This window comes from Pyrus communis, chromosome 9 (genome assembly GCF_041283825.1).
Source record: "Pyrus communis isolate YQ-2024b chromosome 9, ASM4128382v1, whole genome shotgun sequence".
Lineage (NCBI taxonomy): Eukaryota > Viridiplantae > Streptophyta > Magnoliopsida > Rosales > Rosaceae > Pyrus > Pyrus communis.
In genome coordinates, this window is record NC_142573.1 from 16,687,701 (window position 1) to 16,714,422 (window position 26,722).

At 38.0% G+C, this 26,722-nt stretch overlaps 1 pseudogene; it reads right to left on the minus strand.

Moving 5' to 3' along the window:
* Positions 1-9,972: 9,972 nt before the first annotated feature.
* On the minus strand, positions 9,973-10,635 carry LOC137740644 (secreted RxLR effector protein 161 pseudogene; annotated as a pseudogene).
* Positions 10,636-26,722: the final 16,087 nt, after the last annotated feature.

The following is a 26,722-nucleotide window of genomic DNA, read 5'->3' on the forward strand; positions in this document are numbered from 1 at the left end:
AAACACTTAACGAGACGGAAACTAGGCAAGGACTTCACCTTTGTGTCCCTATCCTAATGGTTCACTAAGTTTATTGTAAACTATATAGTGAACAATAACCGCACGCTCTCCAAATCGTTTGATGTGTATAACACATTTGAAATAAGTTTCAAGAGAGATAGTGGGAGTTTAGGGGCCATGACTATTGTAATCAAAAGGGAAGTCAAATGAAGAAGGCAAAATAACTCCAAGGGAACAAACTTTCTTTATGAAAGGATGGACATTGGAAGGGGTATTTGCAAGAAATGTCTTGCAAGTGTCAAGAACACACCTTTCGAAGGTGTTGTAATATGTTCTTGAAATAGTTCAAAACAGTTGGTTCTTCTACTTGAATGCTTGATTCCGTATTAGTAACTATGTTTTACAATTGTTGTAAAAGTGTGCTAATAAGAAGTAGAAGATTAATGAGAGAAGAGAAAGTACTTCACATTCCAAACGTGAATCGAATATAGATCTCTGCGAAAGCGGATTGTACTTACTTCCTCATATGAACTACCAAAGAAATTGGAAAATACTAAAGATTGTCTTTACATTCAAATTTTAAGGAACTTAAATCCGTCACTATAGTAGAGATGGATAAATGTTTTGTTTGACAAAACATTGTTCTTTATTAATCAATAATTAGATTATTGTAATTTAATTGGTTGTCTCTATAGTAGAGATGATGTGGTAGTTTAACTGTTTAGAATACGATGATGCTTAAAACCCAAAAGGTTGCAAGGTAGTGACTAATCCCAACTGAGTTGTGATACCTCTAAAACATAAGTTACGAGTTGGTAATAGATGGATGCTTTGGATCGTTAGATCCGGATCCAATACCTTCTTGTTAAAATTGTATAGAGGCGAAATGTTCGAATCTTTATTCTTTTGGAAAGAAGAAAGAATCACAAAGTTGTTGAGGTTAATTCACTTAGATGTTAATGGATCTAATCCACAACATAATACTACTCATATTGTATGACATTCAACGAAGATCACTCTCGGTTGGACTATAGTTTATTTTGAATAAACACAAGTCCGAATACTTTGCAAAAGGTTTCAAAGAATTCAAGAAATGTGAGTTGATGAGTAAGACGTCTAAAGTATTTACCTCCTTGGATTTGATCCAAGGAAAGATAACACTTTAGATGAGTTTCCTTGAAAGATATCAAGAAAAATAGCATCATAAGATAATGGATTTCTCCATTAGGAGAAGAACGAACATGAATAAGATTTAGTTCGTTGGACATTATCAATTACCCATATATATATGATATATACTTCTAAGACAACCTAGTTCCTATACCACAAGCTCCAAGGTAGTCTAGAAGGATTTATAAACCATCTCAGTTGAATGGTTTGAACTTTATGACTATGTCATAGAGTTGCACCTCTTAATTCGAAAGAAATAAGAATGAAAATCCTTATGACTACATTGAGTGTATATACGATATATACTCAAGGAAATGGTAAAGTACCATTTGACCCGAAATAATGAAACCTTCATAGCTAATTGGTAGCTTAAGGTGACTACACTCAAAGAAAATGGTTGACTTTGAAGAAACCGTCTTTGACATAGTCTTAGTTTCAATTAATTCAAAGATTGCTAGAAACAACTAAATGGTGATTCAATGTTTGGACATAATATGGGTTTCCGAAACCATTATTAAGATAGTCTTGATAATATATGTCTAAAACTATAAATCACAAGACAGGATTAGTTGTAGACATCCATCCATCATGGATCTTAGCAAGCTAGTGGGAGCTATAAGCGTCTTATGAGAAAAGATCAATTGTTTGATTTCTCATAAAGATGTAAATGAATCTTTTGTTTACTAGGTTTACAAAAGATTAGTGGGAGTTGATCATATTCCTAAATTTGAATATATATACATGATATATATTAATTTTGAAAATGAAAGGAATTCTTCATCGTTAAAGTTATGACTTTAAACATTCTATAATGATAGAATGTATATGGGAGACATAGTCTATATACATAGGATGGAAATCTATAATGATAGATTTCAAGATATAATTGGATTATATCAATCCCTAAAATAGACAATGAGATGCTAGGAAGTTTCTCATATGATGATAAACTTCAATTAGAATGACAAATCTAGTGAGACTAGGAAGTTGTTCTTCTCAAAGGAAATGTACCCTTTGACTCCCAAAGAAATAATGCGTAAATAGAATCCTTTATGCATACGCAGAAAGGTGATTTATGTATTACATATTGTATGAAAACATTGATATAAGTTGTACCTAGAACGGTACAAGATGATATCAGTGCAAGCCCAGGATCAGAACCATGGCAACTGTCAAGTGAATCCTTAGGTATTTAAGAAATACTAAGGATGGATTCCTCAAGAATGAGGAAGAATTAGAGTAACGTGATGGAAGCGTAAATGTATTAGATTATGAATCTAATCCATCATAGAATATCTCTTCATTATGAATGAAGTGATAATGAGATATCTCTTTATTATGACTAAAGAGATATTTGGGTGGAAACGTTAAAAGTAAATGACTTTAATGTATTCCATCATGTATGCAAAATATATTGCCATATAGAAGCTTACAACATTGTTGTTTGGATGGGAAAGTTCATTCATGAACTCTCCATTCGGTTCCAACCAGAAAGTGTATGACACTAATGGGGCGATAGCTCAAGCCAGGGAATCAAGGTCTCATCAAGGTCCGAACTCAAATGAGAGACTGAACCACATGATTGAGAATCATGTATAATGGTGACGTCGTTATTCTCAAGGTTGCTTCTATGGATAACATATAGATATCCATTGTCTAGGCCTACTACTCAGCCATTTATGAAATGACTACAGAAGAGATATCATCACTGATGACTAAGCTGATTGGCTCTAGTGCAAGTGGGAGATTGTTGGAAATGTGCCCTAAAACCAATCATATGATGATACTTTATGGACATTTCACATGTTAAACTAATCTAGTTTAATATTATGGGCAAACATTATTGTTTGAGCCGTCTCATATAAATGTTATATGCTTAAACGATAAGTCCAAGGAATATGTGATTGGAAGAATGCAATCTAAAAGAAGTTAGATTCATGAGACCATTCTTTCGTTGACACATCCTAAACGTTCCTGATCATAGGATTGTCAATTGGGCATTGACAGTCCGTTAAGATCAGTACGTGCTATGTCTTCTCTCAGGGAGAGTGACTAGTCTCGAGTCATTGGTATGTGTGACATCAAGACAAGTACGTAGGTGCTCAATAGAGAATGAGTTCACTGAAAACGATCAACGAAGAGTTCTCATATTCATGTCACATGAGAACTCATGGTTGGGATAATGCAAATTAGTCTTTTGACCTGAGGCATCACAGTTGTCTTGTGGTTAGGTCCTTAATCTTTGATTATGTCAAAGTCACTCCATCAGGAGGGTGTCCATGGCATCGTTGGGGTTAAGCCACTTAGCCATGGAGGCAAGTGAATGCGCAACAAGGGATCTTTAACCTTCAAACTGTTTGAGGGAGAATACTTTATGATATGATTAAGAATCTTTGGCCAAAGTATGAATGAGATTTAGGAATGTGTTCCAAATCACATTCAAGGTAATCATATAAGCACAAGACTCACATTGGATAGTAGACATGAATAAACTATCAAACCAAACAATGTGGTCAAGAGTATTGTATTAGAGAAAGACCGTATTGCATTTGTAATCCTAAAACTGAATAGGTTCTCCACCTCTTCTGATTAGCTTGGGTAACCATGACATGCTGCTAGGCGTCAACCATGGTTTGTGGAAGCCCTAAAAGTGTATTATCACTAACGGGAGAATTGAAAGTAAGTTTCAATTCACAATCGATTAGAAAGAGTTTTAATCGCCCACTGCCTCGCTAAAAGGAACCTAATGGATCGTTCACCGAGTAAGGTAGAGTTTGAAGAAACAACGGAGATGAGTAAGAATAATTAAATGGTTTAATTATTTGTCTAAGGCTAGGATTAATTAATATGTTAATTAATCAAACGAATAAGTTCGTTAAAGACCTCGGGTTAGTTTTGGGCCGCAAGGCCCAATGGGATTTGAATGTCAAGCCCATTAACTCAAGTTGTATGACAACTTGAATAAACAAAGGGCTTGAAAGCCCAATAAACCTATAGGCCGGCCATGTGTAAAAGAATAGGGCTTTTGGTCCATTAGGTCACTTATTTGAAGGGACTATATAAAGGACTTTATAGCCTAAAATTTACTAAGGGTGATTTTTGGGGAAAGGATGAGAACACAAGCTCTCATTTCTCTCTAAAATTTCGGCCACCTTGGAGGGATCATCTAGCAATCAAACTCCTCCAAGGTCACTCATTTCTTCTTCATTATGCCTTGGTGATGAATCATTAGAGGTTCTCAATTTCGGGAACTTTGGAGAAACCTTTTCATCCATCCAAATCCATGGATCTAAGATGCAAGGAATGAAGGCCCTCTCTTTGGGTGATTAGCCTTTGCTTATGCAAAGAGGAATCTACAAAGGTATTGATTTCTCAACTCACTTTGTTTTGAGTTGAGTCTTGGTTCACCTATCTACTAGGCTTTGAGTTTCATGGGTAAATGTTTTGTTTTTAAGTGCATACAAGCATGATCCCGCCTTTAATTGTTAATTGCATGCTATTGATGTTGCTTAAATGAACATGTTTTTCACAAATCTTCCTTCAATGGGTGCATTCTCATTCACCACCTGCAGCTAAAATAGAGCAGGCAAAGATCAACGACTGCTCAAAGCACCCCTGTCCGTAGGAAAAGTCAAAGGTATTTATGATATAATAATTCCTTACTCTTATCATAGATACATTCCTAATTAGAGAAGACTTCTTTCAAGTAAGTAATCCTAATTCCATTTATTTAGGATATTTTCCTAATTACTCCAAGATATTTATTTGCACAAATATTTGGAATATTACCACCAAGAATACCACCCTAGGGTTGGCCACCCCTAAACCCTAGTGGGCCAGCCCCTACTCCTATTCTCTCCTATAAATACCCATTTTATCTCTAAAATTAGGAAGTCTTTTGCTACCCACAAAACTCCTAGACACATTCTTTTCAGAATTCTAACTTTGGCATTGAAGATTCTTGGGCCAAAGCCCCCCTTTTCATCATGGGCGCATGAGGCTTTTGGCTTTAATCTTAGGTGTTATTATTTTGTAGGTGCATTTTCGTCAAATGAAGAGATGGCAGAATTTTGCATCCACAGATGACATATAAGCAATCTTTATAATATCAATACGGTGGAAATATAGATATACAAATATGTGGAAACATCGAATTATATAACGACATCAGTCACCTTCAATGGATCTGATGAAAATTTGTTTAAAAACGTGAAAATTTCCACCGATACTAGTACTATTATTTAAGCATTGCTTGCATGTAATGGAAATTGAAGCAATTAAATTATCATTTTTTTAACTGTGTTTTTTTATTAGATAATTGAAACTTGTTATTTATGCAGCAAATTGTCTCTGATTAAAATCAAAGTTTTCCAATTTGTTCTAAAAAGAAAGTTATGTGTATTCATGCACACAGTCTTGTCCTTGATATCTATTCTCAACAAAGAAGATCCAGAGAAATTCAATTGAACTAAATTTAAGAGAGAAACAGAGATAGGAAAAACGTAAGTAACGGTTTTGCTTCACTTGCTCACGCTTGAGATTGTTGTTAAAAAATTAGCGTTGTTATCTTCTTCTAGTTTTAGCTCGTAGTTTATGTGAATAAATTTTTGGGATTACTTTGTTTTTTTCTTTAAAGTACGTTTCTACTGATCCTAAAAATTACAAAGTTTGCGTGGTGCTCGCGCCAAAGAAATTAAGAGCTAACTACGTCTTTTCGTGGTTTGGATGCTGATGTAGGTGAGCCAACTCATTGCTAGACTCGGTCGAGTGAGTAATTCTAGATATTATGATGTTGTAAATTGCACATCTGACTTCTAAATCAAGCGACTTCGGCTTAGCGAACTCTCGTCCTTGAGTTCTAAAACCTAAAGACAAAGTTATGCAAATCCTGTGAAGTTCTAAATCTTTCGATAGCCTCAACTATAATGATAAAAATATACGTCTACCGAATTGGTATCAAACTATACTGGCAAAGATACTCAAAGGAAATAAGTGTCTTAATTGTGCAAAAGGTTCAGCCACTTGTGTGATGACCTCTAAATGTGACATATGACTAACCAATTATAAAACACCTCACTTCGCTGGAAAGGCTAATGAAGTGACATCTTTCAGTGAAAAAAAATCAAAGGCTCTTCCTCAACTAAGACTTAGGATCAGTGTTCTAAAAATCAGCCTAGGCGGTCGCTTAGGCGGCGCCTAGGCGCTCAATGGTAGAGTTCCGATCCGATTTGGGCTAAATCGTTCAGGTAAGGAGGGAAGGATTTAAGTGGCCGCCTAGGACCTGGGCGCTCAAGAAGGCCTAGGCATTGCTAGGTGGCGGTCGATGCAATTGATTCTCTCTACAAATCTCCCCTCCCATCCGCACCATCCACCACCCACAACCCAAATCTTCAAACCTGCGCTCTTGCACCCAACATCAATCGATGAACCTAAGTAGATTGAGAATATACAAGGATGAACAATACACATACTCCGTCCGTTGGGTTTTACTGCAGAGAGATAAGGGGATCTGTTGAAGAGAAGAAAGAGAGAGAAAGAAGAAAGGGAGAGAGAGTTGAAAGAAAAACTAAAAAGGGGAGGAAAAGAAAGGCATAAATGCAACCTAGAGCCACTAAACAAATGATGGTTGATTGAAAAAATGGGCAATGGAAAAGCTGTTGGTTTAATTGAAAAAATAGGCAATGGAGAAACCAAGAAAGGTAGTGGAAAAGCTGTCAGTTTAATTGAGAAAATGGGCTTGTCTTTCAAGTTCGGTCTATTTTGTGGCCCACTATTTTGTTCAAAGAAAAAACAAAGTAGGCCCACTATTCTTTGTATAAAATAAAATAAAAAAACTCCTAAAATTATACACATATGCTCATATTTTATAATATATAGTGTAAATTTATGTGTAAATTTATGTAAATCCGCCTAGGCCCCGCTTAGCCGCCTAGGCGTTAGGTGCTAGCCCGCTACCCGACTAGCGCCTAGCGTTTTTTAGAACCTTACTTACGATAAATAATCAGCCACAAACTTGAAAGGATGTGAAGGGGCCTTTCAATAAAAAAATCAAAGGCTCTTTGTCATCTGTCGGCTACTAACCCAAATCTGTCTATCCAATCATAATTTGTGCTAGCAGTTAGTAAAGCAATTACTTTCACAAGAGGGTGTGAAAGGGTGTCTCGTTGAACGTTGATTTGTGAGTTGAGTTGAAAGTCTTCTTTATGTTGCCAATCCTCTAGTATTTATAAGAGTAAATTTCGTGATGCTCAAATTGAAGAGTTTGATAGCATTTCTACTCCTTAACATTATCTTGTTATGCTTAGAATTATACTCAACCAAAACTCTATCACCACCGAGTCTTATATTCTAAACCTAGCATGATTATGCTTAGGATTCTAAACCTAGCTTGATTATGCAATTGGTTCACATTTCATCTAGAAACCAATCCTGATCTTTTCATCTAGAAATATATTTTCACCTAGCATAAAAAGTTTAAAAACCCAAATGCTCTCTTCCTACCCATTTATATTTCTAAAGCATCCGTAACAATTCTAAATAAATAAAAAAATATATAAAGAATGATTGAATCTTGGAGATTTTAGGAGAATGGAATAGCCATGAACGTCCCCTTCCAACCTAGCAGAAAACAACCACAGCCAGGCACCACATATGATGGCAGCAGTTCCTTTTCTCTTTGCCACTGTGAAAGTTACCTTCTTTTTTTTCTTTCTTAGTTCCCTTATATTTTTTTCTCTCTCTACCAAATATGGATTTAAGATTCATACCCATGATTATTCCAAATTTCAATTCAGAATTAACGGTTAAAAGGTAGGAAGAAAAGAAGAGAGCAAAATTGGGGTGGGTGGGAGAACGGAAGAGATAGAAGATGGAGGGGGATGAAAGAGTTAGAAATGGGTGAGGGCTGAAGAGAGAAAATGGGGAGGGCTTGGTAGGTTTATTCGTTTCTCATTTGAATTTTTTTTCTTTTGACTACAAATGATATATAAGAGGATTAATTCTTAACAGCGCTTTTGAAGTCTTTTTGTCACATCCCGGCCCGGGACAGATCACTTCCCGGGCCCGCTCCACCACCGTAGCACGATATTGTCCGCTTTAGGCTTACCATTCCCTCACGGTTTTGTTTTTGGGAACTCACGAGCAACTTCCCAATGGGTCACCCATCATGGGATTGCTCTAGCCCCCTTCTCGCTTAACTTCGGAGTTCCTACGGAACCCGAAGCCAGTGAACTCCCAAAAGGCCTCGTGCTAAGTAGGGATGAGAATATACATATAAGGATCACTCCCCTGGGCGATGTGGGATGTCACAATCCACCCCCTTAGGGGCCCGACGTCCTCGTCGGCACACCACGACCAGGGTTAGGCTCTGATACCAAATTGTCACATCCCGGCCCGGGGCAGATCACTTCTCGGGCCCGCTCCACCACCGTAGCACGATCTGGGAGTTCTCGTGTGAGTTCCCAGAAACAAAACCGTGAGGGCGTGGTCGGGGCCCAAAGCGGACAATATCGTGCTACGGTGGTGGACCGGGCCCGAGAAGTGATCCACCCTAGGGCGAGATGTGACACTTTTTACATAAAGTTAGATTTGGTGTTAAAATTTTTATTAAAAATAGATGGGTAAATAAGGATAACAAATAATATCAGTCTCTTGAAATGAAAAACCAATAAAGAAAAAAAGGAAAATACCGGCAGAAAAAGGGAAAAAGGAAAAAGAACAAAAGAGTGAGCTAAGCACACACGTCAGCGAGATACACGAGCACGATCCGGACCACATAACATCAATCCCTAAAACCTAACCCTAGCTACCTTCTCTTCTCCAGTCCTCCATGGTCACTATATCTTCAGTGAAAACGCTGCAGGTTGGCCGTATATGTATATAAATAGAAGGATTAGCTCTTTGGGCGTGTTTGGTAGGGGTATGCGTAGGAGATCATCATCCATGGCCTCTGGTCAAGGGGAAGACGATAACGATGTTCATGATGATGAACAGATTTTGATGGCTCTCACCATCACCAATCAAATTGATGATTCACCAGAGGTAATTATCCCTCTAATCGATCCCTTAGGGTTTGATCATTTTCCATTTAGGTGGTTTGTTGTTTTTTCAAATGGTTTGGTCACTGGATCTCATATTGAACTAGCTAGCTAATTAACACTTTTGAAATTTATTTTTCCCAAGTTTTATCTTCTATATTCCTTACAAGATTGACCTAAATCTGTATCATTTTCTTTTGGTTCTAAATTTAATATCAATTTGACTGGACAGAAAATGCTAGCCAAACATTGTCCATGGATCCTGCCATATTTTGAACAGATCCTGGATGAGCTCCTGTCGGTGGCTTTGAGCATAGACCACGCCGACATGCTTGGTAGTTTTTGTTGGAACTGGACTAGGTTACTCAGAGTTTTGAGAATGCAAAGTATGAAAGCACTGGTATACTGAGGAGAATTCTTATTAACTTGAAACAAACAACTTCAGCTATTAAATAGCCTTATATCAAACAGGAAATCAAATAACAACCCACGATTATACATGACTTAAAATCGTGGTGAATGACTAGGTTAAAATAGAAAACAACTTGTCCCTCAAGTATAGGAGGGTTATTAGCACGTCCAGGAATGAAGCCTAGAATAAAGGAACCCTAACAACTAGACTTTTGACTATTTCAACATCCTCCCTTAAACTGAATACCATTGATATTCAGTTTATTCCAGGGAATTCACGAACACCCATTAACTCTCGCATCTTCAAAAACACTTCAAGCTTTAACGGCTTTGTCATGATGTCTGCAATCTGTTCTTAAGTAGAACATTGTAACAGCTCCACAACTCCATCTTTGACAAGATCTCGAAGGAAATGAAACCGAACATCTATGTGCTTACTGCGACCATGCATTACCAGATTCTTTGAAAGTTTAATGGTTGAGACATTATCACAATAAACTACTGTTGGACCACTTTGCCTCAAACTTAAACTCCCCAGAATTCTTCTTAACCACACCACTTGACATGCACTTGAAGCTGCAATTATAAATTCTGCTTGAGTAGTAGAGAGAGTAACCATTGGTTGTTTCTTCGAAGACCATGAAACTGCACCTGAATTCATCATAAAAACATAACCTGAAGTGCTTTTTCTGTCATCTTGATCACCGACATAGTCACTATCCGTGTAGCCAATAAGCTCTTCATCTTTTCCCTTCTTGTAAAACACTCCAAAACCAGTGGTGCCTTTCACGTACCTTAAAATCCTTTTAGCTACCATTAGATGAGTCTCAGTAGGATGCTCCATATACCTACTAATCAAACTTACAGTGAACATAAGATCAGGATGTGTAGCTGTTAAGTACATGAGACTTCCAACCATCTGTTTATAAAGCGTGCTATCAATCTTCATCCCCTCTTTATCACGAGTCAGTTTAAAACTAGGAACAACAGGATTGTGCACTGAGTTGCATTGATCCATATTAAACCTTTCCAACACTTCCTATGCATACTTTCGTTGACTGATGAATATTCCATCCATTGTCTGCACCACTTCTATGCCACGAAAATACCTCATTTGTCCGAGATCGGTCATGTCAAACTCATCCATCATGGACCTTTTAAATTGCTCAAACAATAACTCATCATTCCCTGTGAATATAAGATCATCAACATAGAGGCATACAATCAAAGTTTTACCTTCAGTTGCTACTTTAATGAATAGTGTATGCTCGTAGGGACATTTATTGAAACCTTCCTTGATGAAGTACGACTCTATTCGACTGTAACATGCCTGTGGAGCCTGCTTGAGTCCATAGAGTGCCTTCTTGAGACGATATACCTTAAACTCACTCCCCTTATGTTCATAACTAGGTGGTTGTTCAACAAATACTTCCTCATCAATTTCACCATGCAAAAAGGCTGATTTGACGTCGAGTTGGTAAATCCTCCAACTCTTTTGTGCAACAAGAGAAATCTCCACTCGAATTGTATCCAATCAAGCTACTGGTGCAAACACCTCAAAGAAATCAACTCCATATTGTTGACTATATCCCTTTGCAACAAGCCGAGCCTTGTACTTGTCCACCTCCCCATTTTCATTTAGTTTTGTCTTGAAAACCCACTTCACTCCAATAGTTTTCCCCCCAATGGCAGATTAGTCAACTCCCACGTATCATTCTTCTCTATAGCTTCTATTTCTCGATCAATTGCTTGTCTCCACTTCTCACTCTTCACGGCATCGTAATAAGTTGTTGGATCACCATTAGTAAACAAGGTTAGGTGAGTCAAGTTTACACTTTCTTCATCAGAGAGACCCTCGCCAGTTTCATAATCTCTCATCCAAATTGGTGGTTTTCGAGTTCGTCCTTCTTGAGATGCACTGCCTTCAGCCGTGACTTCTCCTACTTCAAATGAATCATTACCATGAGACTCATTGGTTCCCATATCTTCAATAACCCCAGATCCTTCTTCATCTTCTATGATTGTTTCTTCATCAGTTTCCCATTCAAGATCAGTTAAGATAGCCTGCTCATGAATGTCATCCCAATTCCATTGTTCATCTTCCTCAAAGACCACATCTCGACTCACAATAATTTTCTGTGAGATGGGATCAAACAGTCTATAAGCTTTGGATTCCTCACTTACCCCCAACAGTATGCATTTGAGGCTTTTGTCATCAAGTTTCACTCTTTTGTTATCAGGTACATGCACATGAGATACACATCCAAAGACTCTAAAGTGATCCACCGATGGTTTATGCCCACTCCAAGCTTCTTCAGGTGTCTTACTTTTTACGGCAAGAGTTGGACTTCGATTTAATACATGCACTACCCAGTTCACTGCTTCGGGCCAGAAAGTTTTTGGAATTTATTTCTCTGATAGCATACACCGAACCATATTCATGATGGTTCGATTTTTCCTTTCAGCTACGCCGTTTTGTTGAGGTGTGTAGGTAGCCGTCAACTGTCTGTGAATGCCATTCTCACTGCAGAAACTTGTGAATTCATGTGACGTGAACTCACCTTCTCGATCTGTCCTTAAGCCTCTTATGAATGCTCTTGTTTCCTTCTCCACTCTAGCTTTATAAGTTTTGAACATGGCAAAGGCTTCTGATTTCTCCACCAGAAAATAAACCCACGTTCTTCTACTAAAATCATCAATAAAAGTGATGAGATACCTCTTCTTACTATTTGAGACTGGACTTATCGGGCCACATATGTCAGCATGTATTAATTGTAATATCTTGGAGGCTCTCCATATACTTTCTCGTGGAAAAGAGTCACGGTGCTGTTTTCCCACAAGACAATCTTCACACACTTTCTGAGACGTTTTGAAATTTGGTAACCCTTCAACCATATTCTTTTGTTGCAGCATTTTTAGTCCATTCCAGCTCAAATGCCCATACCGACAGTGCCAAAGAGTTGCTTGATCAGTGGTTGTCATGGTGAGACTTTTTTGTTCCTTCAGTGAGCAGCGAACAACCAAGGAAAACATCCTATTGCATGTCATCTCAGTCTCAAGAATTAGACCTTTCTTAGGATGAAAGATCTTGCACTTTCCATGTTGCATGAGCACAACAAGTCCTCTCTCTTGCAGTTGACCAATACTCAACAGATTATTCTTTAACTCAGGTACAAAGAAGACTCCTGAAACAACATGCACGGTCTCATGCACCACTATTCGCACCTTGCCCTTGCCCTTCACACTGAGACTGGAGTCATTTCCTAGCTTTACTGACTCTCTGAAACTGTCATCCATCTCGATAAATACTTCCTTGTTGCCACTCATATGATTACTACATCCAGAATCCAGGAACCAAGTGTACTCCTTCTCAGTTCCCTTAACATCCACTTGCACCATTAGCAACATTTCTTCCTTTGTTTCTGCAAAATTCGCCTGTGAAACCCTAGCTTTCTTTGGACATTCCCATTGAAAATGCCCTAGCTCATGACAGTTGTAGCATTCAATGATAGATTTTTCGAACCCAAATCTACCTCTTCCTCTTCCTCTTCCACGGTATGAGCCACGACCACCACCTCTTCCTCCTTGTTGAATTCCAGAAATGACTTGAAGAGCTTGTTCATCCACAACTTGCCGACTGACTCTTTGTTCATGCACAAGAAGAATGCTCTGGAGTTCATCAATGGATAAAGCATCCAAGTCATTCGACTCTTCAATCGAGTAAACAACATAATCATATTTTGAAGTCATATGATAGGAGCATATTCATGCGACTTAAATGGCTTGTTCTCGTTCATTTACGTTATGTTTCTTTAGTTATTTTAGTCCTTTATGCTTCTTTTGTGTGTTTTCAGGATCATAAGATGTGTTTGACGAAAGGATGCATTGTGGAGTGTTTTGGGGCCTTTTGGAGCACTATTGGGCTAAGGATGGATAGCTTATGCTTGGAGCCCAAGTGTTGGATGAAATTGAAGGCCTTGTATGCACTTGAGGACACAAAGCAATGGCCCTAACCCAATTACATAACACCTTGCCGTGGGCTTAACACAAACACCATTCCTTGCCATGTAAGGGGGAGCAATTTGGGTCCATTTTATGCACTTAAACCCTAGCCCAATTACACACCATTGCAGCCAAATCCATTCTTTGCCATGCACATTCACCACCAATTCAACCACATGCACTTATTCCTCCATCATTGCACAACATTGCAGCCACATGCACCAAAAACTACCCATGCCGTGCATTCCCCTTCATTTCCAGCATTTCCCCTTTGCATTTCCACCTTCCCACTTCATCATTGCACCACATTCTCCCTCTTTAATCACATGTATTCATCATCATTCACCCTAGCTTCCATATACATGCATCACAACCCCAAAACCATCAAGAAACTTTCCATGCCGTGCATTACCCTTCCCTTTCCAGCTTTTCCCTTTGCATTTCCAACTTTTCCCTTTGCATTTCCAGCTTTCCACCAAGTTTTCCTAGCTGTTTTTCACATGCATTCATTCATAATCATTCACACACCTTGCAGCCACATTTCCACCCACCTCCTAGCTGTCATGTTCCCTCTTATTTACCTATAAATAAGCATCCATTGCAGCCACAATTCATTCATTCCATTCACAACACAACACACAACACAAACACACATCTTGTGCCGTGCATTACCTTCCATTTTGTGCAGTTTTTCTCCTCCATTGCAGCCACTCCAACCATTCCCCACTCCATTCCACATACACCTAAAGCCCTAAACATCTCCTTAGACCTTGTGCTACAACAACGAGGAAGAGAAGAGTGCCTAAACGTTCATACAATTCAAGTTTGAGTTGTTGGAATGTTTAGGTGTTTCTTTGATTTCAAAGTTATGAGGAACTAAACCCCCTTTAGCTAGGGGGTGATTCGAAACTATGTTTATGTTTGCAATATGAATTGATTATCTTTGGTTGGAATTTCATAAGTTGTTGATTCAATTTGTTTAACCGTTTGATTGATAACTTATTTATGTATGTTTATTAAGAATGCGCGCTTAATTTTCATGCATGAATATGACGCTAGAATATAAGTGAGTTTCACCTAATCGTTATGAACTTATATTCACAAGTAGTGGAGGTTGCTTATAAACAATCGCGTTAAATGAATTCTTGGCACGAGTTTCATGCTCATCATAGTAACGAATGCCTCGTCAACACTTATAGTTTTCATAATGCTTAATGATCTTTGATTGTATCTTTATTGTGCTTTTCACGTAAAGGACTTTTGGAGAATGTGGTGAATTGCGTTGCGCTAACCCATCCAATTCATTAACTTAAGGAAAACTTGACGGTTAATTTAAGCGGACCTAATTAACCCGGAGTGTTGAGTTTCATAATTTATCGAAAGACCAACTGAGAATCAATCTTGTATGCAAGTGTAACATGTGTGGAGAAGAACCCCTTGGCTATTCCATCATCCATGTTTTCATCACATTCATATTTACATTTTGCCCTTAATTATATTCTGTTCATTTAATTTAATATCGTCCAAACACATTTCCCCCATATTTCGTTGAGTCTTAATCATTCGTATTTGTTTTATTTTTGTGTCTTTAAGCATTTGGAGTCATAAACACTTTCAAATTCGTCTAAATCAAGTTCTAGTTTCTGTTTGAGTCAATTTGATTGTTTTAGGCAGTTTGAGTATTTCAAAGCTATTCTGAGTCATAGTAGTCTTGTTAAGAGTCTTTACATTTAGTTTTTGTGTTTTCAAGTCAATTCAAAATAGATTAGCAGCCCTAGTTAATCCCCGGTTAGAACGATCCCTACTTACATCATTACTACAATTGTCACAAATAGGGTTTAATTTGTGTGCGTATAAATCTCGCATCATCATAGACCTCAAAATTTTTTCAATGATTACCACATCCTCCATTCTTTCTCCATGAAGCCTCATCTTATTGGCTATAACAAGCGTTCTTCCAAAATAGTCATTCACTGTTTCTCCAGCCTTCATGTGCAGTATTTCAAACTCCTTTCGAAGTGCCTACAGTTGAGCACGTTTCACACGTGATGTTCCTTGATACTTTCGCTTCAAGGAATCCCATATATCCTTCACAGTTTCCTTTTTCATGATCGTTTCTAAAATCGCACGATCAATAGCCTGGAACAAATAGTTCTTGGCCTTCAAGTTTTTCAATTTCTGCTCCTCCAGCGCCTTCTTCTGCAAGTCACTAGATTCAACCCCTCCTGCTCCTGCAGTGATTCCTGTCTCCACCAAGTTCCAATATTCTTTGGAACGCAGAAAGTTCTCCATTAGCATACTCCAGTGATCATAGTGCCCATCGAACCTTGGGATGGCAGGTTGTACAAAGCTACTCTCAGACGTCATGTTTTTGTTCTCTCACACTGACACCAGGTTTGGTCAGGCCCCGTGATAGGGCTCTAATACCAGATGTTGGAACTAGACTAGGTTACTCAGAGTTTTGAGAATGCAAAGTATGAAAGCACTAGTATACTCGGGAGAATTCTTATTAACTTGAAACAAACAACTTCGGCTATTAAATAGCCTTACATCAAACAGGAAATCAAATAACAACCCACGATTATACAGGACCTAAAATCGTGGTGAGTGACTAGGTTAAAACAGAAAACAACTTGTCCCTCAAGTATAGGAGGGTTATTAGCACATCCAGGAATGAAGCCTAGAATAAAGGAACCCTAACAACTAGACTTTTGACTATTTCAACAGTTTCAGGCCAGTCTTGAGACTGTGCACCACCAGTAGAGTCGGAGCAGCATGAAAGTTGACCGATTTATGAAGAACAAAATGTAAAAAATACGATATATCCTAGATAGCTAGATACATATGTGGAGAGTTAAGAATAAAGGAATGAGTTCACCGGGATCATGGCTTCATGACCCTTTTTATGTATATTTGTGTGGCCTTCAATTAATTATGCATGTCCCTGATGCGTGATTTTCACGCACACAAATTAAACCCTCTTTTCGTCAATTGTAGTATAAGTATAAGTAGGGATCGTTCTGGACCGGGGATTAGGAGGGATTGTTAATCACTTGGATTTGACTCAAAAATGTAAAAACACAATATAAAACACTAAACTAGACTCAAAGAATGCGAAACTAAATGCTTGAAACACTAAAACAAACCAAAAGACTCAAACATCACCCAAAACACTCAAAACTGCCTTAAAATCACTTTCTGGGCAGTTTTGAGCACTTTGGTTAATTTGGACGAATTTTGGGAAATAAATTGAATCAAAACACTTAGAAACATAAACTAAGACACTTTCTAACTAAATTGGACAATAAAGTAAAGGGGGATTGAGGTTTATACGAAATTAAATTAAATTGCACAGATTGTAAATTAAAGCAAAATGTAAATGTGAATGTGTGATAGAATTGAATGGAATGAAGGCTAGCTAAGGGGTTCATCTCCATACATGTTACACTTGCATAATAAAATGATTTCCAATTGCATTTCAATAAACCATTAATTCTCAACACCCCAAGTTAACCGTGATGCACTAATTAACCTTCAAATCTTCCTAACGTTATTGAATTGGATGGGTTAGCGCATACAACAATTCAAAACATTCCCCACAAGTCCCCTACATGATTGCATAATAGAGATACAAGCAAGAATCATTACGCTCTATGAAAATTATAAGTGTTGACGAGGCATTCGTTACTATGGAATACGCATGAAACTTATGCCAAGAATTCGTTTAACGCGATTGTTTATAAGCAACCTCCACTACTTGTGAATATAAGTTCGTAACTATTAGGTGAAACTCACTTATATTCTAGCGTCATATTCATGCATGAAAATTAAGCGTGCACTCTCAATAAACATACATAAATAAGTTATCAATCAAACGGTTAAACAAATTGAATCACAACTTATGAAACGCAATTAGAAGTAATCAAATCAAAATGCAAGCATAAACATATATTTCGAATTTCCTCATAACTTTGAAATCAAAGAAACACCTAAACATTCCAACAACTCAAACTTGAATTGTATGAACGTTTAGGCACTCTTCTCTTCCATTCCTCATACGTACAAAACAAAGAGTATTGAAATTAAACATTGAAATCAAAGAAACACCTAAACATTCCAACAACTCAAACTTGAATTGTATGAACGTTTAGGCACTCTTCTCTTCCTCTTCGTTGTAGCACAAGGTCTAAGGATAGTTTGATGGTGTGAATGGTTTGGGGAGTGGTGAAAATGGAAGGATGGTGTTTGGATTGTAAGGGAGAGCACGGCAAGGGTGGTTTGATGTCTACATTCTGAAATGGAAGAGTGTATGGAATGGGTGAATTTCTGGCACAAAGGCCTTATTTCTGTGGTGAATGGATCCCCCCCTTTGTGGCTGCAATGAAGGTTTATTTATAGGTGAAATGGGGGGAACATGACAGCTAGGAACTTGGTGGAAATCTGGAATGGTGATGGGAGATGCATGTGGCTGATTTATGCATGTGATTAAAGGGTGGAAATGCATGTGCAATGAATATGTGGCTGCATGTGCAAGGGGACAATCTGGAAATGCATGTGTGATGGTGTGATTGAATGATTAAAGTGCATGTGGGTGGAAATGCATGTGGAATGGCTGATTGTGGTGCAATGATAATGTCTTGTGGCTGATTTGATTTATGGAAGATGGCTGAAATGTGTTGATATGCACGGCAAAGTGTTGTAATTTCTGCAATGGCAAGGTGAGTGTGCATGGCTGGAATGATTGTGTTTGCATGTGAATTAAAGCTATATGTGAATGATTAGGGTGAGTGTGCATGTGCTTTGACAGCTAGGATGAATTAATTAAAGGAAGTGCATGTGGCTGCAAGATGTGAATGATTATGAGTGTATGTGAGTGAATTAAAGGATGGAATGCATGTGAAATGAATGAAATGCAATCTGAAATGGGAGATGGAATGGTTTTAAATGTCCTAAAACTAAAGGGAACAAGGTTCCAACACTTTGGTCTTTAATTAGGTCTTCAATTTCGTCCAACATTTTGGCTCCAAGCATAAGCTATCCATCCTTAGCCCAAAAGTGCTCCAAAAGTCTCCAAAATGTATCTTTTTGCTCCTTTAGCCCTTTGGACCTACAAACACACGAAAATAGCTTAAAGTACTAAAATAACTAAAGAAACATAACGTAAATGCACGAGAACAAGCCATTTAAGTCGCATGAATATGCTCCTATCAAATACCCCCACACTTATCTTTTGCTAGTCCTCGAGCAAAACAAAACAACAAAAGAACACGAAACTAGACAAAACGAACAAAACACAACCTACACCTTCCAACAATCGTCTCAGGGATTTCCAATGCACATGACAAGTTAAAAATCATTATTCCCACAGATTTTAGCCATCTTTACACTTAAGTACATTCTTACTCATAGTCACCACATACTAGTTCACAATTAAGCATTTAAAACCATGATTTGAATGTAGTAACATGCCTTAGAGAGAATTTCCTCAATTCCTTATTAGAATGCACTCTATTTTCACACAGATTTTCTGACTACACACCCTACACTAGTTATATGTGAGAGATTGATGTAAACATGAAAGACTACTATCTCACATATGTTATAACAAAGAAAGCATTTTCTGGATTTACGATAATGACATGAATATGATCTCATGAATGGAATGCTACTACTTAGAATGAGAACCAGTGATTCCATATGCTCATATCAAATTCAAACTCCACAAATTGAACACATAACATCAAGATAGAAGTTGAGGGTTGTAACGGGGCTAAGGGTAATGGTTTAACCAAGAAAGGTAAGGTAAAACAAAGGTTCTTAAAGTAATAGGAAGCGAATTAATGAAATTGACACTTAAACTCACTTTTAATGGCAGAAATCAACTTTTAAACACAAGGGAAGATTCATGCAACAACTAGGGTCAAATTCACTCTTTTGGACCCTTCCTTCAATAACCAATGCTTGTGAGATCATTCTCACTTATTTTTCAACTTTTTTTTTTTTTTTTTTCTTTCTTTTCAACAATTTTTTTTTCTTTATTTCATTCTTTGGCCGTGCCCTATTATCTTCCCCCACACTTATTTTCTGCAGTATATTGATCAAAAGGAGTTCATTCTAGTTCATGCTTCACTATCCTTTAAGAACAAGGGGTTAACAAAGAAAATAAGCTTGAAAAGGCTAAAAAGGGGTAATCCTACAATACATGTGAAAAGGGATAGGCTTTTTGGCTTTGGCTTGACTAACAACTTCATCTTATTGTATGTTATGCAATCAATATCATGCTTTGAATGAAACGGATATAAGTTCTAGCATTTAGTTCTATCATGATACAATTGCATTCTAAGTAGCAACCAAGCAAGGAATAATGAGATCATGCAACAACTTTAGAAAACAAAGAATCATAGAAAATAACTCTCCAAAGAAAGTAATGGCTCGAGTCTCACAGGGTTGTAGCGTTTGTTTGAGTTCCTTCCTTCAAGCATGTTACAAAAACAAATTTTTCTTTTATGATTGCATGTGAAGTCATACATTATAACCATAACCAAGCATTTACCAAGAGTAAATCAAACTTTTCTCTATGTTTATAACTCTTTTTAACAGTCACGCAATTACAAACCAAATCCTTATCATTGTGTTGGAAGGTACCCTAAGACACAAACACACAAAAACGACTCAAAACACTCTTTTTAGGCTTTTCAAAACAAATTTTTCAAATTTTTATGGTATTTTCGGAGTTATAAAAACAAAACATACTAAAACACTCTAAAACAACTTAAAAACACCTTAAAACAGCAAGGAACAACATTTGAAGTTATGGGTGATAAAATCCCACGAATTTGCATCAAATATACTTAGTTACCCCCCCCAAACTTAAATCAAACATTGTCCTCAATGTTTTAAGCATAGATTCACACAAAACATAAGTAAACACATAAAAAGCACTTAAACATACTAAACATGGCAGAATGTAATTAACAAAGAGAAGAGTTTAGAGACGCAAATCTGGTTATGGAGTGTAAATTCCCTCTTCTCCTTGGTGATTGCATTGAGGCTTGATCTTGATGATTCCACAGGCTCATTCTTGAACTGGTTTCCTCCCATCGTTGATTTTCCTTTGTGCTACTCTTGAACTGGGCAGCAGGATTCTTTTGGTCTCCCCCGAAGGTCTGAGCTCACCCCTTTTATCTGTTTCTTTGTTCAATCTTTGCAGAAGTGGTCCCTTCTCTGGAAGTGTATCAACCGTTGAAGATGACTACTCGAGAGCAACGCTAGGTAAGCAATCAGGAATAGATTCCAGGCAGTCGGATCCAGATCGGAAGACTGACTCCAAATGCCGGCTGATTGCTTCTTTCACTTTGCCATGCGAGTAATATCAAGGGCAAAGGAAAAGATAGGGAAAGAGCATGATATGAGATATTTTTGCTTTAGACCTTGATGATATGAGATACCTTTGCTTTTGAAGAAGCGGTGAATGAATCAGCACATGCTTTAATTTACCGTTTCCTCCTGGGTCATCTATACTCCAGGCATCTGGTATCATCTTTGGGGAAGAAGAAAAAATTGAGTATTTCGAAAGGCTTTGCTGGGAGTGCGCCCTCAGAGGTGAGGAAGAGTTGGGCATTTTCTTCAGGTCTGCCTTGCCATAAAAGATGAAGGTCGACATATATAGAGATAATATCAAGTGGTGGTATTGTTCTTTTACCCTTGTCGACAAACGTTTTGATCCCGCAAATCCGGCTTTTTGAAATAGTGGCGCCCCTTCGATTTCTGAACGACGCCCCTTCGCTTTCTGAATGACACGTAGTAGTGCGGATGCGGCTCCTTTTGACAAAGCTGCACGCGTTTTCTGAAAAGCAGAGAAAGCGTCGCCGAACTTTGCGCTTGTCGGCTAAAGATGTGTAGTTGCGATGATGGCCTCCACGTGTTTTCGACTTTGTCAGATATCTTTTGACAAAGTTGAACGCGTTTTCTGAAAAGCCGCGAACGCGTCGCCGAACTTCACGCAGGAAAATCCGGATTTTTGAATCGGTGGTCGCGGCGCCTTGGCTTTTTATAGAGGTATCGATCACCCCAACATACACACTCTGAAGATTTCCCATTCTTGAAAATCTACTCCGGCCCTTTGAGAATTAACTCCATCCACCCCTTCTCTCTGAACACCTTTGAAAAATGACTAACTCATCGAACCTTTGCTTAGATTTGAGTCTCAGCAGCGATCCGGTTGTGCCCCGTCAAGGTAATGTATGGCGCCCTTCTTTCTTATCTTCTAACGGTCCTCTTACAGGTGAGGACTCCATGATGACGGATGCAACAACAACTACGATAGTAGCTAGGAACCTCCTCACTCCTAAGGATAGTAGGCTGCTTTCAGGACGGTCCGATGAGTTGGCCGTTCAAGAGTCCCTCGCTCTCAGCGTTCAGTGTGCAGGCTCTGTGTCCAACATGGGCCAATGCCTACTTGCTCGCTCCCGTCAGGTTGAATCGTTGATGGCAGAGGTGGAAAATCTCAAGCAAGAGATCAAGCAGCTGAAGTACGAGAATAGAAGTTTGCATGTGCTTGCAAATAACTATTCGACGGGCATGAAGAGGAAGCTTGATGAGCTGCAAGAATCCAATGGTCGAATGCAAAGTGACCGTCAAAGTGACCGTCAAAGGCTTGCGGCTTTCTTCCAGAGGCACATTTTTCCTGGCTCATCTAGCGTTCCACCAAGTATTGAGGCCTCTTCTTTGATGCCTCCCGCTCCGATGCCTTCCGCTCCGATGCCTTCTGCTCCGACGCCTCGTAGTGGGGCTTCACGTAAACAACCTTTGTGAAGCTCCATTTTTCTCCATGTTTAGTATCTTTTTTTTTTTTTTTTTTTTTTTTTAAATCAAATCAAACGGCATGGAATTGGTCCTTGAATGGAAGGTGATACTTGAAGTGAACCGACATTGGTTTGAATTCTAGTGTAGGTGCCTGATTCATAAAAAACAGCAAGTTAGTATAAAATGTAATGGAATTTGGAAAAGATGACTTACTTGTTTTGTCCGACAAGAACTCTATGACAAACACCACTCCCTTGAAAGTTTCAGGGATATTGCACTTGGCCAGATTGCATGTGATGGTTATGACTTGTCCAATGTCATCAAATTCAACTTCTTTGGGTTTTGTGGTTTCAAGAACGTCCTCTTTGATGAATTCATGACATTCCCTACTTTTCACCTTTGGAAGGTCTTCCAAGATGTCTTTTTCACCTTCTTCTTCCTTGGAAGTCATGAATCTGCAAGGAATAGGGATACTTGTTGGAACGGGGTTAAAAATAATGAAATTTGGAACAACCATACCTGAATTAGATGGCATAGGAGCAATAGGTGCCTCCGTTAAAGGTGTTTCCACCCTTGCCGTGGGTTGGGTGTATTCCTCTTCCTTGTGATTTGATTTTGATGGTTGAGGGTCCGTTCCAACCTCCTTGTCACATCTCAACATGATTTCCTTGGCAATTTCAAATTCTTCCTTCGGATTTGCAATGGTTGAACTAGGGAGTTCGCCTTGGTCTCGAAACTGTCCTACGAACTCCGCGATTTGGCCAATTTGCTTTTCCAAGTGGTCCAACCTTTTGTCTTGATTTTGGCCCTCCTTGACTTGATTTTGTGAGCCCTGCACCAAACAAATTAATTCATTAAGCTTTTGATTATAATCTATTGACGAACTTGAGTTTGGTTGGGCATAGTGAATATGAGGTGGCTGCCAATATCCTTCTTATTGAACATTTTGAGGTTCCCACCACATAGAAGTTGAATGATCACTCCAATCCGAATTGTAAGTATTGGAAAACACGTTATTCCTTGATTGAAGATCAAATGTACCAACGCTTTGCATTTGGGACCTTTCCATGAGCTGTGACAAAAGAGAAGCATTATCAAGTGCCATGTTGTGCTTCTCTAGTACTTGAAATCAACAAACAAAACACAAATAAAAAAACTAAAACTAAAATACATAACAGAAACGAACAATCCAAGAGATTAGCAAATTTGCTAATCCCCGGCAACGGCGCCAAAATTTGATGCGTGATTTTCACGCACACAAATTAAACCCTCTTTTTGTCAATTGTAGTATAAGTATAAGTAGGGATCGTTCTGGACCGGGGATTAGGAGGGATTGCTAATCACTTGGATTTGACTCAAAAATGTAAAAACACAATATAAAACACTAAACTAGACTCAAAGAATGCGAAACTAAATGCTTGAAACACTAAAACAAACCAAAAGACTCAAACATCACCCAAAACACTCAAAACTGCCTTAAAATCAATTTCTGGGCAGTTTTGAGCACTTTGGTTAATTTGGACGAATTTTGGAAAATAAATTGAATCAAAACACTTAGAAACATAAACTAAGACACTTTCTAACTAAATTGGACAATAAAGTAAAGGGGGATTGAGGTTTATACGAAATTAAATTAAATTGCACAGATTGTAAATTAAAGCAAAATGTAAATGTGAATGTGTGATAGAATTGAATGGAATGAAGGCTAGCTAAGGGGTTCATCTCCATACATGTTACACTTGCATAATAAAATGATTTCCAATTGCATTTCAATAAACCATTAATTCTCAACACCCCAAGTTAACCGTGATGCACTAATTAACCTTCAAATCTTCCTAACGTTATTGAATTGGATGGGTTAGCGCATACAACAATTCAAAACATTCCCCACAAGTCCCCTACATGATTGCATAATAGAGATACAAGCAAGAATCATTACGCTCTATGAAAATTATAAGTGTTGACGAGGCATTCGTTACTATGGAATACGCATGAAACTTGTGCCAAGAATTCGTTTAACGCGATTGTTTATAAGCAACCTCCACTACTTGTGAATATAAGTTCGTAACTATTAGGTGAAACTCACTTATATTCTAGCGTCATATTCATGCATGAAAATTAAGCGTGCACTCTCAATAAACATACATAAATAAGTTATCAATCAAACGGTTAAACAAATTGAATCACAACTTATGAAACGCAATTAGAAGTAATCAAATCAAAATGCAAGCATAAACATATATTTCGAATTTCCTCATAACTTTGAAATCAAAGAAACACCTAAACATTCCAACAACTCAAACTTGAATTGTATGAACGTTTAGGCACTCTTCTCTTCCATTCCTCATACGTACAAAACAAAGAGTATTGAAATTAAACATTGAAATCAAAGAAACACCTAAACATTCCAACAACTCAAACTTGAATTGTATGAACGTTTAGGCACTCTTCTCTTCCTCTTCGTTGTAGCACAAGGTCTAAGGATAGTTTGATGGTGTGAATGGTTTGGGGAGTGGTGAAAATGGAAGGATGGTGTTTGGATTGTAAGGGAGAGCACGGCAAGGGTGGTTTGATGTCTACATTCTGAAATGGAAGAGTGTATGGAATGGGTGAATTTCTGGCACAAAGGCCTTATTTCTATGGTGAATGGATCCCCCCCTTTGTGGCTGCAATGAAGGTTTATTTATAGGTGAAATGGGGGGAACATGACAGCTAGGAACTTGGTGGAAATCTGGAATGGTGATGGGAGATGCATGTGGCTGATTTATGCATGTGATTAAAGGGTGGAAATGCATGTGCAATGAATATGTAGCTGCATGTGCAAGGGGACAATCTGGAAATGCATGTGTGATGGTGTGATTGAATGATTAAAGTGCATGTGGGTGGAAATGCATGTGGAATGGCTGATTGTGGTGCAATGATAATGTCTTGTGGCTGATTTGATTTATGGAAGATGGCTGAAATGTGTTGATATGCACGGCAAAGTGTTGTAATTTCTGCAATGGCAAGGTGAGTGTGCATGGCTGGAATGATTGTGTTTGCATGTGAATTAAAGCTATATGTGAATGATTAGGGTGAGTGTGCATGTGCTTTGACAGCTAGGATAAATTAATTAAAGGAAGTGCATGTGGCTGCAAGATGTGAATGATTATGAGTGTATGTGAGTGAATTAAAGGATGGAATGCATGTGAAATGAATGAAATGCAATCTAAAATGGGAGATGGAATGGTTTTAAATGTCCTAAAACTAAAGGGAACAAGGTTCCAACACTTTGGTCTTTAATTAGGTCTTCAATTTCGTCCAACACTTTGGCTCCAAGCATAAGCTATCCATCCTTAGCCCAAAAGTGCTCCAAAAGTCTCCAAAATGCATCTTTTTGCTCCTTTAGCCCTTTGGACCTACAAACACACGAAAATAGCTTAAAGTACTAAAATAACTAAAGAAACATAACGTAAATGCACGAGAACAAGCCATTTAAGTCGCATGAATATGCTCCTATCAGTCCCATTAGACAGTGTAAACTGGAAAGCCTTCTGACTTGTTTCTATAACTATTATTTGTGAAGATTTTCTGAATTGTAACTGAATTGAAGTTCTGATTCATAGGTCAAGAAAGAAAAATGTTCTTTGATTTTATTTTCATTCTTTATCCTTTTTGTTAATTCCCACAGTTACAAACCCTCAATTGAAGAAACTGCAACAATCTCTCTTCCGCTATTTTTTTTCTTGAAGTTTGTTTCTTTTTTAAATGGATGAAAACTTGTTGTGAGCACCCCAAATTTTATTTTCGTTTCGAATCAAAGTTTTCCCTTTACTAGTGATAAGGGTAATTGTGTGACTCATGGTGATCTCTGCTATATCTTCTCATGAGAAGTTCAACGGGACTAACTTCAACATAATTAAAGAGATATAAACAAGGTAATGGTTTTGCTTCATTTGCTCGATATTGAGAATGTGGCCAGAGAATTAGTGATCTTGCTTCTAATTACAGGCTTAGCTCATATACGTTTTCTAGAGAAGTTATTTATTTATTTTTTTTTTTGAATATTTATTTTTTCTTGAAATTTGTTTCTTTCTAAAGAGAATCAGTAATCTTGCATCTAATTACAAGCTTAGCTCGTATTGAGAATGAGCGTGGAAAATTTTTTCTAGTTGGAATCAAAGTTTGCACTAGGTCTTTTAATAAGTGAAGGTGTATCTGACCATGCACGTAGTCACTTTATTAACTTTCTACAAAGAGTGTTCAGATCCACACACCCGTAGTCCTGGCAATATCATTTTCTCTATAGAATAGTTAAA